Source organism: Danio aesculapii, chromosome 8 (assembly GCF_903798145.1).
Source record: "Danio aesculapii chromosome 8, fDanAes4.1, whole genome shotgun sequence".
Lineage (NCBI taxonomy): Eukaryota > Metazoa > Chordata > Actinopteri > Cypriniformes > Danionidae > Danio > Danio aesculapii.
Genome location: NC_079442.1, coordinates 15,799,725 through 15,819,504, shown reverse-complemented (window position 1 = coordinate 15,819,504; position 19,780 = coordinate 15,799,725). Strand labels below are relative to the sequence as shown.

The 19,780-nt window shown below is 32.5% G+C and overlaps 1 pseudogene; it reads left to right on the top strand.

The window, feature by feature from the left end:
- The first annotated feature begins 6,009 nt into the window (after positions 1-6,009).
- The window catches only part of LOC130234028 (pre-B-cell leukemia transcription factor 3-like), a 39,967-nt pseudogene continuing 26,196 nt past the window's right edge, over positions 6,010-19,780 (top strand).

Here is a 19,780-nt window from a genome sequence, read left to right as displayed (position 1 = left end):
AATCTTCCTTGAACTAAACACGGGTTTAGATGTATCTATTACCTTGCTTGTCGGGATGCTGTTCATAAAAGTATAAACTTAGATGCGATAGCTTTAAACAATGCTACAACTGATTGAAGATATGTGTACATGGGTGCATTTTATTTTAGTCAAAACTCAAGATTTTTGCAAACTCTGCAGACTTTTATTTTGTAAATTCCAGGTTTGCCTTTCAGTATAGACAATACAGAACACAGACTAACAGTGTTCACTCTCTGATTGGCTTATCTCATCATAGACCCTTTTCACATTTCTTGGTTTCTCAGTAGCGGAATACATCATGGTTTGGTAAACTGAGAGTGTAGTGAATCGAATAGTACAACAAATGATGTTTTTACAATCCTATTTGCTGAAATAATAAAAGAAAAACTCCTCTATGGTGTTATAAAGACTTTCAGAAAAAGGAAAATAAATTGTGTGAGACTGATGACGGCAGCCAGAGGAGAGCATAACATCAAATTTACTCTCAGCCCTAAAGATGCTACATTAGAAACACCTTGAATAAGTGGTTATTCCTTTATTGTAATTTGATGCAAAGATGATATAATACATTCATAAATGCATATAAATGTTCATATATTTAAAAAAAAAAACTAAATATTAAATCTCGTCATGTCACATGACCATTGCACTAAATTTGTTACATTTTAGGTTTCACTTTACAATAAGGTTTTGTTAGTTAACGTTAGCTATTGTAACTATTAACATAAACTAGTAATAAGCTTGTACAGCATTTATTAATCAAAGTTTAACATTTACTTATGCATTATTGAGATTCAAATGCATGCTTGTTAACATTAATGCACTGAGCGAACTTAAACAAACAATGAACAACTTTATTAACATTAATAAAGATTAATAGATACAGTAATAAATGTATTGTTCATTGTTTGTTCATGGTAGTAAATACATTAACTAAAAAAACTTATTGTCAAGTGTTACCCATTTTTGTGACATGCTCAAAAGAAACCAAGATGGCAGAAAGCACATCCTTTATGTTTTCTAAACTTTAAAACACCACAATGTTTTGTTGTGAGCATGCACAAATAAAAAGTAAACTCATTTGGACTCTATTTTAATGATCTAGGCACAAAGTCTAAAGCTCATGGTGCTAAAAAAGCATTAAGAGCATGTCCTTATCCACTTTTGCTATTAGAAAGACGTAAAAAAAAAACAGTTTGCGCCCTGACACATGGTCTAACAGGGTTGAGCTTATTCTCTTAATAAGTTATAGGTATGTTTTGAGCACAACATGCATTAAACCAATCAGAGTCTCATCTGCCATTGCCTTTAGGAGTCAGTTGTGCCGCACCACCATTGCACATTTGCTATTTACATGGCGAACTTTGTAAGTGGAAAAACTGAATGGAAAAACTAAACGCCTTCTCCATTCGGCCTCTTTACTTTCTCTTTACTTGTACTCTTTACTCCTTTACTTTCGTGGAGTCTGTGTTGTACACACTCCACTGAAGACATCCATTAGGCAAGGCAAGTTTATTTAAATGGCACATTTCATACACAGTGGCAATTGAAAGGGCTTTACATAAACAAGAATAAAAAAGACAAGTATAAGAAAAAAAAAAAATTAATAATTAATAAAAATAAATAATAAAATTATTAAAACAGACAAAAACAGATTCAAATGTGTTACAACAGGTTTAAAAGAATGAAAAAGAAAAGAAAGACATAATAGTGTGATCTGTCGGATGTGGCACAGTGCTCATTCAGTAAAGGCACAGCTAAACAGATGTGTTTCAGTCTTGATTTGAATGTGCCTAATGTTGGAGCACATCTGATCATTTCTGGAAGCTGATTCCAGCAGCGGAGGGCACAACAGCTAAAGGCGGATTCACCCTGCTTTAAACTAAACCCTTGGAATTTCTAGTTTATTTGATCCTAAAGATCTGAGTGATCTATTAGGTTTGTATTCAGTGAGCATATCTGTAATGTATTGAGGTCCTAGGCCATTTAGTGATTTATAGACAAGTAATAATACTTTAAAATCTATTCTGAATATAACTGGGAGCCAGTGTAAGCCTACATATTTAATTTAGTTTCTCAAGCACAAAGAGTTGTTCAAAACTATTTCTAAATTTAGTTCTAATTTCCAGCAAATGAATAAATTAACAATAATAACAAAGTGTTAGTTATATTTAAACACACGTCCTATTCTTGTGTCCCATATGGTGACGCACACGTCTCCAAAACCGAAGACAAATCTAAACTTGTTTTTATTACAACAATATAAATATGCACATGATAAATTTTACTGCTAATAATAATATAATAATAATAATAATAATAACATTATACAAATGCAAATTGTCATGAATAAACTAAAAAAAAACACTGACATGAAGAAGGCATGGTGGTAGTGGTTTTTAAATCTATGTAGTAAATAATAAATTTTGTTAGCATATTAATCTTTAATTTTTTTTTCATATGTAAAGACATTTGTGTATTGCTGTACATCCTATGTCTATTAAGCGTTTGAACCTGCATAGGCACATAACAAATGCACTCTTGAGTGAGTTTCTCAAAAATAGCAACACGGCAACAATGCGCCTTAACACACCTCCTTTATTGACCAGAATGCCCATGAGTCACAAAGTGGCGCAAATGGATTTGCTATTTTAAAAACATGGTGCAAAACGTGAAAATTAGGGTTGCGCTAGTCTTAGAAAAAAAGCAGAGTATGATATTAATATTAGAGTAAAATATGCGCCGGGTGTATGATAGCGGCCACTATTTTCTCACTTTTGTCAGTATGTCTAAAAAATGATGGAGTAAATCCACTTTGTCTATCGTGCCTGAGCCTTTCATGTACACACAATATACAGCAATATACAGTACATAATATGCTAAGTTGATATCAATGATATCATAAAAATGAATACATAGAAAAAGTTAGTAAATTGTCAGTTGTACAGTTTATGCAAATTGCAGTGATCTTCCTCGCTGCCAAATGATAATATTTTATTTAATAATTGTATTTAGCCAACAGTTTTGTGCTACAAATTTGTAGATATATTTAGCTTCTAACGTGATCTTTTCAGAAGCGTATCAGAAACGTCAAACATAACTGTGGCGACCTCTGAAATAGACACTAAACCGAAGGAAATGAATGAATGAATCAATGTTTTCATCTAAATCCACTGTTTAAAATGAAAATGTACTAGTTCAAGCATACCCCGACAAGACTCACTGCCGAGCTGATAAAACTGGAAGATTTGAATATTTTGAGCCTTTTCCGGATTTGTTATTTTATCAAACGAGGCAGTAAAATCTGCAAAGATTATTAATATTCCTTATCCAAAACGCTTATTTATCGGACCAAATGGTCGTCGTACATTATCGAAAAAAGACAAAACGAGCTTTCCGAACGCAAAACAAATCACTTTCTATTGAGAAACAGATGCAATCAGATGGAGGAATAATTTGCTGTGAGGTAATTAATGAGGCATAGCTGTCATATGTGTTACTTTCTGATGACTGTTAGAGCTCCATTTGCATGAATTAACTCTAGCAAAAGCACACAACGATAAATGTCATAAGTCACAAACGTATGCCCCGATTTTTCACAGTGCCGAGACCCAGACGTGGCAATGTATCTGTGGCTAATGCCGTGTGTGTGTGTGTGTTTCGAGGTCTCTGTGGCCTGTAGCTGTGCAGATGAAGAAAGTGTCAGTCTGTTTGCAGACTCAAACACCACATTTTCACACTCTCTCACTCTGGTCCCACTGCTCAAGTCAGAACTCACTCCTATCACTAATAGTGTGCGTGTGTTTGTTTGTGTGTGTGTGTGTGTGTGTGTGTGTGTTTGTGTGTGTGTGTTTGTGTGTGTGGTGTTTGTGTATGTGTGTGCGTGCAAGTGATCTATGTCATGGGGGTACAGCAGACTTTCTCATAATACTCGCGTTTCAGCATGGGTTCAGACTCTGTGGCTGGAGGAGAGCAGGACAATCTATTTATCGACCTGTTCCAGGAACTCCAAATCAGCAAATTCCTAATTCCGCCATTGAACAAATCCCCTAACACACACAACTAGGCCTGTGTGTGTGTGTGTGTGTGTGTTTTTTTTTAATAGAAACACAGGAAGATTGTTTTGATAACCAAACACCTCATTAGCAAATGATCATATGGCCATTGTTCTTCTCTAGTTTTGTGACAGGATTCAATCAAACTCTCATTTTTTTATTTAAGTTAAGACAAAATATCAATAAACATTTAAAATATGATTTATAATGATACATGATAATTAATAATAATCCAGCTAATAATTAACCATGTCCTTTATTATTATTATTATTATTATTTATTATTATTATTATTAATATTATTATTATATTATTATTATTATATTATTATTTTATTATTATTATTATTATTATATATTATTATTATTATTATTATCATCATCATCACATAGAATTGTGTATTCATTTGTTATATTAAGCCAACAACTCCCTGATTCTTTTATTTATTTAGTTATTTTTTTATTTACTTATTTATTTATGAGACAACAATTTACCATATGTATTATTTTTATAATGTGTTTATTATATTAAGTCAAAGATTCACCAAGTTTATTATATATTATTATTATTATTATTATTATTTTATATTATTATTATTATTATTATTATATTATTATTATTATGCAGAATTGTGTATTTATTTGTTATATTAAGCCCAGAAACTCTTGATTCTATAAATAATTAATGAATTAACTAATATATTTATTTGTTTATATTTATATCCTTGAAATGAGCAATTTACCATGTTTATTAAATTATAATGTGTTTATCATATTAAGCCAAAGATTCACCAAGTTTATTATTATTAATATTATTATGTAAAATCGTCTATTTAGTTGTTATAGTAAGCCAACAACTCCCTGATCTATTATTTATTTCTTTTATTTATTTGTATCCTTGTAATGAGACAACAGTTTACCATATTTCGTTAATATTTACAATTTTACCATACCATATTTATAATTTTTACAATGTGTTTATTATTAAGCCAAAGATTCACCAAGTTCATATTATTATTGTTTTTATTATATTATTATTATTTATTTATTTATTTATTTATTATTTATTTATTTGAAATGAGCAAACAATTTACTGTTATTATAATGATTATAGTGATATTATAGTGATATTATAATGTGTTTATTATATTAAGCCAAAGATTCACCAAGTTAATTATAATTATTATATTATTATTATTGTTGTTGTTATTGTTATGATATTATTATTATTATTATTATTATTATTATTATTATGTTAATAATATATTATTATTATTATTATTATTTTATTATTATTATTATTATTATTATTAATAGTATTATGTTTGTAACTACATTACAATATTATTATTTTAGCATTTTTTTGCATTACCTTCAATGAGTCAATTTTTGTTGTTGTCACTTGTTGAACGAATGAAAGAATTAATAAAAAATGAAAAAAATGATTAAGAAGCAATGAATAAAAATAAAATAAGAATCTAACATTTATTTCTTCATGTCAGAACATGCTTCAGATGTTTGGTTTAGTCTACAGTGTCGTTGGCCTCCTCTAGCCATTACGTGATACAAAGAATGACTATCGCCTTCAGCCTCAGATCTAAGCCATGTTTTCGAGGGAAAATCTCTAGCAAAGCTTGGTCTCCATGCAGTGCGAGTGGTTTGTGTTCAGGCGATCAGGGTGGAGGAACGGGAACGGCCTGCACCGTCACTTCCACTCAACATCCCCAGGCTCCCCCTCCCAACCGGCCTCCTCCCCTTGACTGACATCAAAATATGGAGCGACAAGCTGTCGGCCCACCGCTGAAATCTGATTAGACATTGATTCCAGCAATCGTCCCATTGGCCACAACGTTTATGTGAATTTGTTTCAGAGAGCGAGGGAAACGGGGCCGGGGAGAGAGAGAATAAAGCCGATGTGGGTTTAACGTGGCAAGATGGCCGTCGGCATGTCAGACAGTAGATCAGAGGAGACACTCGCTCTATTAATTTCTTAATGCATTAGTATGCAGATGTATGCATGCTAAACACGTACACAGCCGTACCTTTTTCACTCAAAGTTGACTTGTTTTCAACTGCGAGCGCACAGCGCGCATTGGAAAAACGCAAAGCAGCACACAAAATGCTCTGGACACTAGTAAACCATTAAAAAAGGACGCCTCTCAACGCAAAAAGTGCGTTTGGTGTGATCGGCCCCTAAGTTGACGGGTCATTCTGCTGTGGCTACCCCAGACAAATCAGGGATTAAGCTGAATGAAATGAATGAATGAATAAATGAAAGAATAGATGAATGAATGAAAATAAAATGGCAAAAAAAGTCATAATTTAGCTAATTTTTAAAGCAGTATTTTTCATTTTTAACCTGCTGTACTTAAATTAAGATGGAAATATAAATTAATAAAACTTTATAGACAGACAGACAAATAATCAATCAATAAAATAGAAAAAAAAAAACATTAATTATTTAAAAATTTACTGAAATCAAATCAAAACAAACCTTAAAATGAAATTATAAAAATGAAAAATGAAAATTAAACTTCAATAATGAAGATGTTTTAAGATTTAAAATAAATAAATTACAATATAAACTATAATCTTAACTATAACTATATATTAGCAGGTTTGGCATGCTGTCCAGGGAGAGATAATTGATAATTGAGTCCGAGATCAGGTAGGTCTCGAGAGCTCCCCCTAGTAAAGGGAGGAAAAAAAGGAGATGGGGTGGAAGGGGGATTCTTCCAAAACGAAGATAAGGTAGTAGGGTGAAATCGTTCTGATCTATAAAAATTTGTTTGTAAGACTTCACACACACACACGCACACGCACACACATACTGTATATATAAAATTTCACTATAATTAAAATACAATTAATAAAATTATAAATATAATATAAATATGTATTATAATTATAATTTTTTTCCATTTCAGATGAATAAAACAATACAGTGTACAAAATTATAAAATAAATAACTAAATAAAAACCAAGACATTGTACACATAGTAAAGCTATAATAAAAACAACTATAATACAATTTTTAAAAGTTAAATTACCACAAAAATCAATTAATCAATCAATCAATCTGAAAAACATGAAAATTCAACTCTCCAGCTTAATAAAAACTGTTGCAGTACCTCTAAATAACTTGATTCTGATGGTAACATCATTAAATGACATGATTCAGATTGTAATATCTCCAAACTACATGATGTCTGGCTTTTTGATCTGAGGTGGTCATGTGTGTCTCTATATCAGTGTTGTAGTTGTGATCATGTTTTTGTGTGTCTGCTCCAGGTGTGAATGGAGGGGGTCGTGTGTGTGTCCCCGCTGTGGCCTTGGCTCTGTCCGCTGACACTGCATTGTCCAGCACACAAATGACCTCATTCATCCTCGGCCTCTCACACCATTACACCCCATGGCCTAATATCAACAGCACATACATGATCAATATCGCACCTCCATCGCCAGACCAGGCTCTGCAGATTTGTTGTGTTAGTGGAGTAAATGGTCTCTTCATGTTGACAGCGGCTTGTCTTTGTTTATTTACAGAAGTGGGTTAGCTGGAGTGGCCGTGTTTGGTCGGGGGTTTGTTTGGTTGTCTGGGTTTTGCTCGCGGGTGTTGATGGATTGTTGCTTTTTTGTGCGCTTTTTATGGGAGCGAGTGTTTACAAAACAACGAAATGAATGTGTAAATGTTGGTTTGTGTTGGAGTGTGCGAGAGGTTTGGAAGCAAGTGTAAGTGTTGTTGATGTATGACTTTTGTCAGTAGTGTTTGCATGTGTTTATTGATTTTGATGGGGATTTATTAAATAAACCAGGTTGACAAAAAAAAAAATAATGAAAATAAATTAAAATAATGCAATGTGTGCAGTGTTCTATTATATATATTTTTTATTTAATATATTGATTTTTTTTACTATATTTTATTTTTTTTTAATGTATTTTATATTTATTTTGTTATTTTTATTTTATTTTATTTTATGTTATTTTATTTTGTTTTTATTTTACTTTATTTTATCTTTTATTTTATTTTGTAATTTTTTTATGTTATTGATTCTTTATTTTATGTTATGTTATTTTTTATTTTATTATATGTTATTTTTTATTTTACTTTATTTTTTATTTATTTTATTTTATATTTAATAAAAAAATATTTTATTTTATATTATACTATTATTATTATTTTTTTTATTTATTATTATTTTTAAAGACTTTAGAACTTAATACTTTTATTCCAGGGGAAAAATACATTAAATAATACAACTTTTATATTTATACATTTAAATTTATTTATTTATTTATTTATTTATTTTTATTACATATTTATACTTACATTTATTCATTTAAATTCCATAAAAATAGACTATTTTACCTTCTATTCATAAAATAATTCAAAAAATAATATCACATTTTCACACTTTGTCACAGTCATTTCCATAAATATTTATTTGTTTTATTTCATTTATTTATTAAATTTGCAGTAAATCAGCAAGTTACATTGATTTTTGGAGGGTAATGTTATACTGATGACTGGTGATCTTGAAAATGAAATTTGAAAAGCATTTGCAATCAATAATACATTTAATGTAAAAAATAATTCAAATAGAGAACAGTTTTTTTATTGTAATATTACACACAATTGTTTTTTGTATTTTTAATCAAATAAATATACCTTTGGTGAGCATAAAACACTTCAAAATCTTTAAAAATGTCCTACTGCCACCTTTTTAACTATATAATATTTCCATGTACATTACAGATTAAATTACCTAATATAATCTATTTTGTCAACAAATACTCAAAAATGTTTTCGCATGAAACACACAATACCCGCGCACTTCTATGTACTTCTGCTTACTTCTGTGTAATCTGTGTGAGTGAGTGTATGTACTGTATGTGTGTCTTTGTGTCTCTGTCAGCCACACAAAGAGGCTTAGCTGGTTGCCAGGCTTCCACAGTGCAATAATAAAGTCAGTAATCTGCTCATTTAGGATTCAGCATCTCACAGTATCTTAATGAAGCCTGTAATGAAGCTCTTAGAAACCCTCAGAACCCCCAAATCACCCAATACTTAAACCATCCAAAATACCCAGACCAACCACACCATACGCACGCTCCACTTAGTCCAAGACATTTATTTGTGCATCCATGATGATTTTTGCCCTCCTTTGTGTTAACTAAATAATAGTATGCTAATCTCAGCTCATTTTTTATTGAGGTTTTTGTTTTTATTTTATGTCTGGCTTTTAAGGTTGGAGCTCTCATGTCAAGCCAGTGCCGAAACCTATTTCCTGAATGAGATATAATTATGATTTGCTGATAGATCTCTTAAGACAAGAATATTTTATGCACAGATTAATGTATATCTGTTCGAACACAGGCACTAAACACAAGCAGACAAGAAATATTAATCCTCTTTCGGTGTCCATGCTTATTTTTCTATTTGAAATCTATATAAGCAATAAAAAGGTTTTTGTACCGATTTGAAGCAGAGTTGTCAGTATCTTGTAATCCCCTCACAAATGTGCTCAGTAATGTGGGCTTTTTGGCATCTTCAGTAGTTGTTGTTGTTCTCTCTTGTCTATTTTCTGACTGTTCCTGAAACATTTCAGTTCAGTGTTGACACCTTGTGGACTACATTAGTGCAAAAACCATTACAATACCATGCGCAAAAACAATAAAAAATATTTAAAAACCAATTTATACATTGGTGAACTAATAAATGAAAATAGCTGAACAAATTATTGGCCAGTAAATTATGTATTATTTTCACTGATTGCTCTGCACTGTTAAGGAAGGTAATTGTTTACACATTGTTTCAGAAAAGCCGGTTCTGTAATCAGTAGTAAGTCTCCAGCATGTACAAACCAGTTGAAAACAATTGTGGGATTTTTTTCCTGTAGTCCGTCTTAGAAGAAAGTCATGATTTAATAGTATTTAAATGAAATATTTATTGTAATTACAATTTAAAGTTTAATTGATTGACAACATCTAATTAATTTATTTCCTTCATTAAAAAGTTAATGTTTTTTTTTTCATTTTGAAGCCCTTCGATTAGTATTTTATGTATTCAATTTAATACAGGGTTTAATACAATGTTGATAAGTCAATTTAGAGAAATTTAAGGCCCTTAAAAATTCTTAAATGCTGTTACAAGGTATTAAATTTAGCATCATTTTTGATTATAGAGTTATATAATTATAGTTGTATGCTAATGTTTGAAATTTTGCGATGCTGTGTAGTTTATAAAATCGATAAAATCCTGCCATATTTGATGTCACACTGCTTTGTTACTGCAGTAACCAAGGCAGCACCATTATTATCTGCTGTTCGGGATTAACATTTTTATAAAGTACAGTATATGAAAATTTTTTTTGTTGTTTGTTCTGTAGACTATCGAAAAAATATATATATAACTTAAAGGGGCTAATAATTTGACCTTAAAATGGTTTAATAAAAAATAAAAACTGCTTTTATTCTAGCCTAAATAAAACAAATAAGACTTTCTCAAGAAGAAAAATTATTATCAGACATACTGTGAAATTCCCTTGCTCTGTTAAACATAATTGGGAAATATTTAAAAAAGAAAAAAAAATATAAAAGCGTGGCTAATAATTCTGACTTCAACTGTAAACTCTCAACAATAAAGGTATGCGAGCTGTCACTGGGGTGGTACCTTTTCAAAAGGTACACATTTGTACTTAAAGGGTCCATATTGGTACAGTACCTCAAAAGTATACCTAAAGTGTACCTAAAACATTTACACTTTTTTACTTTTTAGGTACTAATATGTACCCTTGAGGTAGTTAATATGAAAATTTGTACCTTTTGAAAAGGTCCCACCCCAGTGACAGCTTGCGTACCTTTATTTCTGAGAGTGTATGTATCTATCTATGTAATTGTTTGTTTGTTTGTTCATTCCTTTGTGTGCTCATGCGTTCCTTTGTTTGTTCCTTCATTTTTTCCTTCGCTCATTTGTTTGTTCATTTGGTTCTTTGTTCATTTGTTTGTTTATTTGTTTGTTTATTTATTTAAATGTTATTTTGTTCAATTTATTCATCATGATTTTCCATATTGGTGGATATATCCCTGTATAGTATGTATAAGTATATATTGGGTTTTACCTTGAAGTGGGGCATCCAGTGGATACTAAAAAAAAAAAATTATATATATATATATATAATATATATATATATATATATATCTATATATATATATATATATATATATATATAATATATATATTATATATATATATGTTATTATTATTATTATTATTATTATATTATATTATTATTATTATTATATTATTTTATAGAATTATTTTTATTTTTTTGCTGCTTTAAATACAATGATCATTAATTATTTTATACAATCACAACTACTATTACTACTACTGCTACTACTACAAATTTGAGACAATTCCCATTAACAAAGAAAAATGCCCTCTTGCCCCCTAAAAAAACTCCATTCCAAATACATGTTAAGATTAAAACATTTGATTAAAATCTTTCACCAAAAGAACTTTTTTTCTGCTTCATTATTCTCCAGTATGAATGGTGTTCATTATGCAAACACAGAAAGAGAGAAAGAGAGGCAAGCGTGATGTGGAAGTTTGTAATCAATCTTAATGGCTCTTTACTGCTCCGAGGTTCATTATGAATATCAGGCAAACACAATGAGCTATCTTTCACCCTCATATCGATTGCTATGCAAATTTACATACATTTCAAAGCAAGCCCATCCTCTGCACAGAGCAAGGAACAAACCCAGGGTGTGTAATAAAACAGTTTGTTAGCAACGAAACATAACGGCACTTGTGAGAACACTTTTTCCTCCTGGTTATTACGCGGCACTACTTGATTTGGGAAGCAGCAGCGAGCGCGTTCAGACACGTGTAGATGGCGCGTCTTTCTGCTTAGCAGTCGCCTCAGCGTGGAGAGGTGGCCAATCACAGCAGCCGTCGAGTGTGGTGTCAGTCGGCGGAGTGTCCTGTCATGTATTGGCTGTGAGTACACAACCGTTGTGCAGTGGTGCTGTGAAAATTGAGACGGCAAGCGCTGCAAAACAGAGGAAAAAACAAATTCGTACCTACGTGGGCCTTTTCAGCAGCGTTCTCTCAATACCTCAAGCGCCCCGATCAGTCTCACTTGAACTCAAGCATAGCCGATGGGCCCGGAAGTGACCAACGTTTTTTTTTTTGTCACTTGAATACAATCTGGACTTATTTGGGCCTGTTGTGACAGATCGTGGTATTTGCTGGCAGACTCGATTGCAGAGCCTCGCTGCTTGTGTGATGGCGTGTCTGTGATTAAAACCAATAGCAGATTCAATCATTGGACAATAACTCATTCACTCTTTTTATGTTATGGTTCCTGAGGGCAGTGGCTCATGCAGACTGTGTCTTTATTTATTTATTCAGTAAAGTGTCAATAACTTGTTGCTTTAATCTTAATGCGGGAACACTGCAAAAATACTTTTCCTACTTAGATTTTTTTGTCTCGTTTCTAGTCCAAATATCTTAAAATTCTTGAATCAAGAAGCATTTTCTAGACCGGCAAAAAATATTGTCTTGTTTTAAGAAATAATATTTAAAATTAAGTGAGTTCTTCCTTAAAACTAGCAAATTAATCTGCCAATGGGGTAAGCAAGTAATCTCATGTCAAGATGAAAATAAGATAATTTTGCTTGGCTAAATCTGACTAAAAAATACAGTTTCTAGGTTTTTATAACTTAAAACTTGAGTTATAAACTGTAAATCGCAAGACTTTTTTGTGTGAGGCATAAAATCAACGATTGTGAGATGTTCAGTTGGAATTTTGAGTATACTAATTTGATATTAAGAGATAAATTTGGACATTCTACAGAGAATGTACAAAGTGTAATTTAACTGCCATTATGAGATACAGAAATTACTTGATGAAACAAAATATGTAAAAGTATGTAAACATTTATCAATCTTAGTTACATATGAAATAAGAATGCATTATATATGTATCTGATCATTGTATCTAATGGATCTGAGCTAACACATAGTAATAAAGAGTTGTAGCTTTGACTGATGTATTATATATATAAATATTTATATATATATATATATATATATATATATATATATATATATATATATATATATATATATATATAGTATGAAAATTGTTATTCTCGTGTCAAAACGAAAAACTAGATAATTTAGCTGGCTAATTCTGACATCTACAGAAAAAAAGTTCAAATTATGTGAGACAAATAGTCAAAATGACTTACTTTCACAGTCTTCCATACAAAATCTATGTCCATTATACTTCTCTAAATTAAAAAAAGTTGAAGCTTTGTTATGTTTCTACAACTAAAACTGATTCATACATCTTCTTGAAACTGTTTAAGAATATAAAAAGCCTCATCATGTCACTGAGCATCTCTTGTTTTTTGTTGATCAGGTCTAAGTATCCGCGGGGCTCAGGAGGAGGATCCACCAGATCCACAGCTGATGCGTCTGGACAACATGCTGCTGGCGGAGGGTGTAGCCGGACCAGAGAAAGGGTGGAGGATCAGCGGCAGCGGCGGCGGCAGCAGCAGCGGCTGGCAGTCCCACTGACAACTCCATCGAGCACTCCGACTACAGGGCCAAACTCTCCCAGATCAGACAGATCTACCACACCGAGCTGGAGAAATACGAAGCAGGTGATTGACAATATACACTACAGTCCAGTAAGGGCCTTAACAGCTTACAACAAATACTGTCATGCTGAAAGTCCTCTGCACTTTCTTCCCCATACATTTAACCCAATACCAATGTTGTTTTAGTATCACTGAGTAGTTATTGTGGTGTGTTTTTATAATTTCAATTCAGATATATTATTAGATTTGTATTTCCTTTTAATTGTAGAAAAGGTTGTATTAATTGAGCTGTGTGTTTTTATACACTATTATTGTTTTTATTTACGTTTTTACATTTTAAAATGAATACAAATTGCTTTGGCCACTAGCTGAAATAAAAAGCTTTACTAGTTGATTTTATTTTAAATAGATTGTGGTAAAGTTACCCAAACTGTCCCTATTAAATTTTTGACTCAAATGTATGAATATATTTTCTTAGTATTTTCTGATATTCTGAAGTTTCATATGTAAAAGTTTACTGTAACTGCATTATAAAATAAATATAGTACTTGATGAAACAAAATTATGTTTAAGTATATAAACATGTATCAATCTTATTACATATGAAATAGGAATGCATTATGTATGATCATTTTATTTAATGGACCTGAGCTAGCATTAATAGTAACAAAAGATTTGTAACTCCGACTAATGTATTTTATATATATATATATATATATATATATATATATATATATATATATATATATATATATATATATATATATATATGAGTATTAAAATTGTTATAAATGTTAATTTAGTATATAAAGAGTTCCGATGCAAAACTTCTAAGTGCCATGTGAACTTTCTATAGACAATGAACATTTTTCTCAGCCTCCTGTGTTTTTGTTGCAATATTTCACTTTAAAGACTATGAGAAGGACTTACCCTGTGCTGTAAAAGTGAAATTACTGAACCTACACACAGTAGCCTGATAAAATGCTCATTTTAGAAGAAAATTTCAGATGGCTTTTAGAGGTTTTGCATCTAAACTCTTCATATTATATCTTACAGCTTCACTAAGCAAATTTGATATTTAAAAGCACCAAAACAAACACGACAATTCCATCTTCCAGACAAAGACATCGCTCCTTTTGTGAAATCTTCGCTATCATTACTAGATCCATCACTTACTACTAATTGAACTAAAAAAAAAAAAGCTAAAAACGTCAACATTTAAAATAAAATGTGCTTTTAAAAGTTAAAAATGGTAGCTGACTATTCTTAAAAAGTTAAAAAAATGAATAAAATCCTGTACTTAAATGTAAAGTATTAACATACAGTATCCTATTTATCAGCACCTGGAAATGTTGCCTGGACCTCATCAATACATGTCATCATATTCATCCATAAATCATTTTTGATAATTGTTTTAAATATATGTAGCAAGTAAATATGACATATTTGATTTTTCCGCGTACCACTAGAAGGAAGCCCATGTACTGTAGAACATTTATAATTAAAAATCTAAGCAATTACAGTAATGCCACTGCAAAAATTCTGTGCAAAATTGTGATATTTTCTTTCTTTCTGTAAATAGATTTTATTTTGTTCTAATCATGATGACAGGACTAGGTTAATTTTAGACAAAAGCAAATGAGTTTGCATTTAATTACGTAGAAACAAGACCCCAAATCCTTTTCCAGCTTTGAAAACGAAAATCTACAGTAGTAATGTTACAAAACCCAATCTAATTGTAGTTTTGCAGAGCCAAGAATACTACAAAAGAGCTTTGCATCTGCATCCCCACATTTGCATCGATCCCATAAGCGTGAATAATCCTAGCTTGCTGTTCTGTCTGAATAGATATTTTTTCAGTGGCGCTTTATGACAGGTTTAAAGGGAGACCTGGAGGCCTTCGTCTGAACTAAAGGTGTCAGAGGTCTAAACCTGAGCAAGCATTTTGCATTTTACAGTCCTGTCTATCATGATTACGACTGATGTGATTATGGTGGTATTCAGGCATTAGGACATCTTCAACTTACCTGACCCCTGAACAGCGCTAGTCTAGACATCCTCTTTTAAATATTGAGCAGACGCTTTTAGTTACAGTGTGGAGAGCAGCCTCTGATTGCGTAGTACATTTGAGAGTGTGGCTATGCAGGACGCGCTGCTTCATTGAGGTCATGTATTGATTCTTTAATGGAGCTGACATTAATTTTGATTCAGCGCTTTAGTTATTTTCCTCATAATCAAGGACGAGTTGAACGAGGGCCTTTCCATCATTTTGTTTCCCCAGGTGTAGCTAAAGTGGTGGGGGTTTTGAGGAAATCCCTTGGAAAAAAATATATATATTTATATTTAAAAAACAAACACATTTAGCACATTCTAAATCAAATCAAAGTTTTGTAACACACTTATTTACAATCTTTGGTCGACCAAGGGGCTGTACAATAGCAGTAGCAGGTGAAAACAGCAATACACTACAATAAAACCAACAATATAAACAAAATGACTATAGTAAAAGTTTCCAAGAAAGAAGCAATTTAGTATAGCCTTGAATCGCATTAGGGAATATTAAATGCATTCGAAAAAAGATTTTAACATTCGAAAAAAGTCTTTAACATTGAATTAAAACAAATAGAGTGGGTGCTATTCAGATTTTCAATGGTAACTTATTCCATAGTTTCGGACCCACAACTGCAAAGTCTCTATCGCCCCTGCATTTAAGATGAGATCGGGTTGTTTGCAATAGATGGCAGTCGGAATTTGATCTAAGTGATCAGGTTTGGGCCTTAGGAGTATTCAGATCAGAAAGATATAGTAGCGGTAGGTTATACAAAGTTTTATAAACAAAGAGTAAAATTTTAAAGTCTATTCGGAAATGAACCAGCAACCAATGTAGTGATCGCAATATTGGTGTGATATGGTCATATTTGCGGCTACTCAAGAGCAAACGGGCTGACATTTTGGACCATTTGAAGTCTAAAAATAGAAGCTGAAGGTAGACCAATATATAAAGAATTTTAAGCCTACTTGCTTAGGACCAAAACGAATAACTCTGGGTTTATCTTCATTCAAAAGCTGAAGTTATCGGTGAGCCAGAGTTTGATTTGTCTTCTAATCTTTTGAGGGTTAAGCTATCATTTTGGATAGGTATATAAAGCTGTGTATCATCTGCATAGCAGTGATACATAATTCCAAACTTCCAAATTCCAAACGAGAATAGCTGGGATGCAAAAATCGATCTCTGTGGAACACCACAAGTCAGCTCTGCGTGAGAAGAAAGAAAGGTACTTAGACTCACTGAAAAGCTTCTATTTGATAAGAAGGACTCGAACCAATTCAGAACTGTGCCTAAGATGCCAAGTGCAGATTGGAGTCGAGTTAGAAGTATTTTGTGATCAACAAAATCAAAAGCAGAGCTTAAGTCGAGCATCACTAAGGCCAATGTATTACCCTTGTCGGAAGTCATCAAAATATCATTTAAAACATTTTAAAAGTGCAGATTCAGTACTATGCAGAGATTTAAATCAGGATTGAAAGACGTTGGATATGGAATTATTATATAAATAGTTTTGTAGCTGGAAAGAAGCGACCTTTCAAGTATTTAGATAAAACGTCAAATTAGAAATAGTTCCAAGAAATTAGTTCTAAGAACCAGATTGGTAATACTTTACAAAAGGTTCCATTAGTTAACACTGAGGTCTAAGGGTTTTTTGGGTCCACTGAAGTGTTGGCATGCCCTGAAATTTGTGTTATTTTATTTATTTATTTATATATTTTTTCAGATTCTTGTAAGTATATTTAAGTGGCATAACACTGTATTTAGCACTACATTTGCTACAATAATACTTGAAGCATGGATGTATGATGTGTGTTTTGATAAAATATGGATATCCATTTTTTTTTATTCACTTTTACTTCATTAAGTCACTGAAATATGGCTTAAAACAGTTAATAAATATGTATATATGCAGCTTTGGTTAACTAATTGATAATGGTTAGTGTTTATGCCACAAAATTATCTAATAATATCCCTGTTTACTCATTCACTTTAAACAATATTTTAATTTTACATTTAGTAAGACACATGTTTTGTTTGTTAATGTATTTACTTGCCATGAACAAACAATTAACAATACACATATTACAGTATTTATTAGTCTTTGTTAACATTAAAGAAAATCTAGTTGTTTACTGTTCATCTCATCTTACAGTGAGTTAACTAATGTTCACAAGCACAACTTTAGATTTAAATATGTAATGTTGTACTTTGATTATTAATAAATGCTGTACAAGTAGTCTAGGTTCAAATATGCTAAATTACATTAACCAGTGTAAGCTTATCTTAAAGTGGGAGCGATTTGTAATGCTTTTCCTTGCCTTGATTCACGGTCACTCTTGTGGTCATTGACCTGCTGTAGAGTGCACTTACACCGTAAACAATCAAGAATGGTCTGGGGAGCACTTTATTTGTAAATAACAACCTTTTATTATGATATGGAAGTGTTTAGCTGATGGCTTGCCAGAGAATGGGCTAAATTAGCCTGATTACTTGCAAGCGTTTTAAAAAGGAAGCATGCGGAAAAGGTGGTTCAACCCTTCACCCAGAGTAAATGCATCTTTCTTAAGGGTGTTCCCCGTTTTAATTATCTAAATGTAATACTTAACAAATTTTACTCCGAGTATGAGCTAAAGTGCGCACTACCTAAATGAGTTATTCTAATTAATCATGTATGAACCACTGCTTTAACGAAAAGCTGTTAAATTCTACGGGCGGCTGGGGCAGGTGCCAAATTGCAAATCGGCATTTGCATTCATAGATGACTTCACCTATTAAGCCGTCAAGTCCTCAGCAGCACTACAAACAGTATATGGATGGTGGTTTTTCCGAGCTTTCAAGAGCAGCAGCTTTGAACTTGCTTCAAATATTGCTGATTGCTGCTCCGGAGAGCTTCAAACGAATGCAGTTGAACTGATGTGCTTCTTCTGCGGAATAACGTCAAAGAGCATTTCTGTCATTTCTGCGCCGAGACTATATAACGATTTAAAAGGAGGGTCGATCTCTAGAAGTTTTTGGGCGTTTTAAGTGAAGATATGATGAATTGTAGATTCAGAAATGTAATGCACGTAGCTGCTGAGTCTGAGTAGTGGGTCCTAAAACTTTGGAATGATTCAGTTTTGCTTTTTACACCTACATCCTCAGTCCAAATTAAAGCCGCAGTCTTAAGCTCAAACTTGTCTTTCTCCACAGGCATGTAATGAGTTCACTACCCACGTCATGAACCTGTTTGCGGGAGCAGTCTCGCACACGGCCCATCTTCGCCCAAAGAGATTGAACGCATGGTCAGCATCATTCATCGCAAATTCAGCTCCATCCAAATGCAGCTTAAACAGAGCACCTGTGAGGCCGTCATGATCTTGAGGTCCCGCTTCCTTGACGCCAGGTTGGTGTCCTCAATTTTATTTATTTTTTTTTTTTAGAATGTGTATGCACAAATTATTCTAACTTGTGTTTGAATAATATATCATCTCCATTCATCTGCAACTATATGTTATTCAAATGACAACTCGTAATTGCATTAATAGAAACACTGAAAGTCTTGGTACTTTGTTTCTCGAATTGTTTCTTGAAGTATGAACTTTTAACCTACATACCCAGGGTTTAGGCATTCCCACTGATGGAAAGGCACCTGTTATAAGCCATGCAGAATAATGTATTCAACATTATTCAACCACTAGCGGTTAAGATGGGGTGTTGCCAGACAAGGGTTTTAGAGCTTTAGAGGCCATCCACCGAACACAGTCATGCTAAGCACCTGAAAGCAGTTAAGAGTTTTATAGAGTGGAATGAAGTCATTTGCGTTGGTGGGTAGGAGGTCATCAGCAGGTGGTCCAGATTACTGTAATCACAAACAGTTGGTAGAGGAGATCTGGAGAGGCGTTCGGGGGAGAGAAATGATGCAGTGAACATGAGAAAAGAGTGGATGAGGTCTCGAGGAGAACACTCAAGTGAAGGCGGAAGCACAATCGTTTGGCCGGCCACTCGTGTGAAAGGCATTAAACAAGGCGAGAGAAAGAAGCCAGCGCTTAACCGCGTTGGGG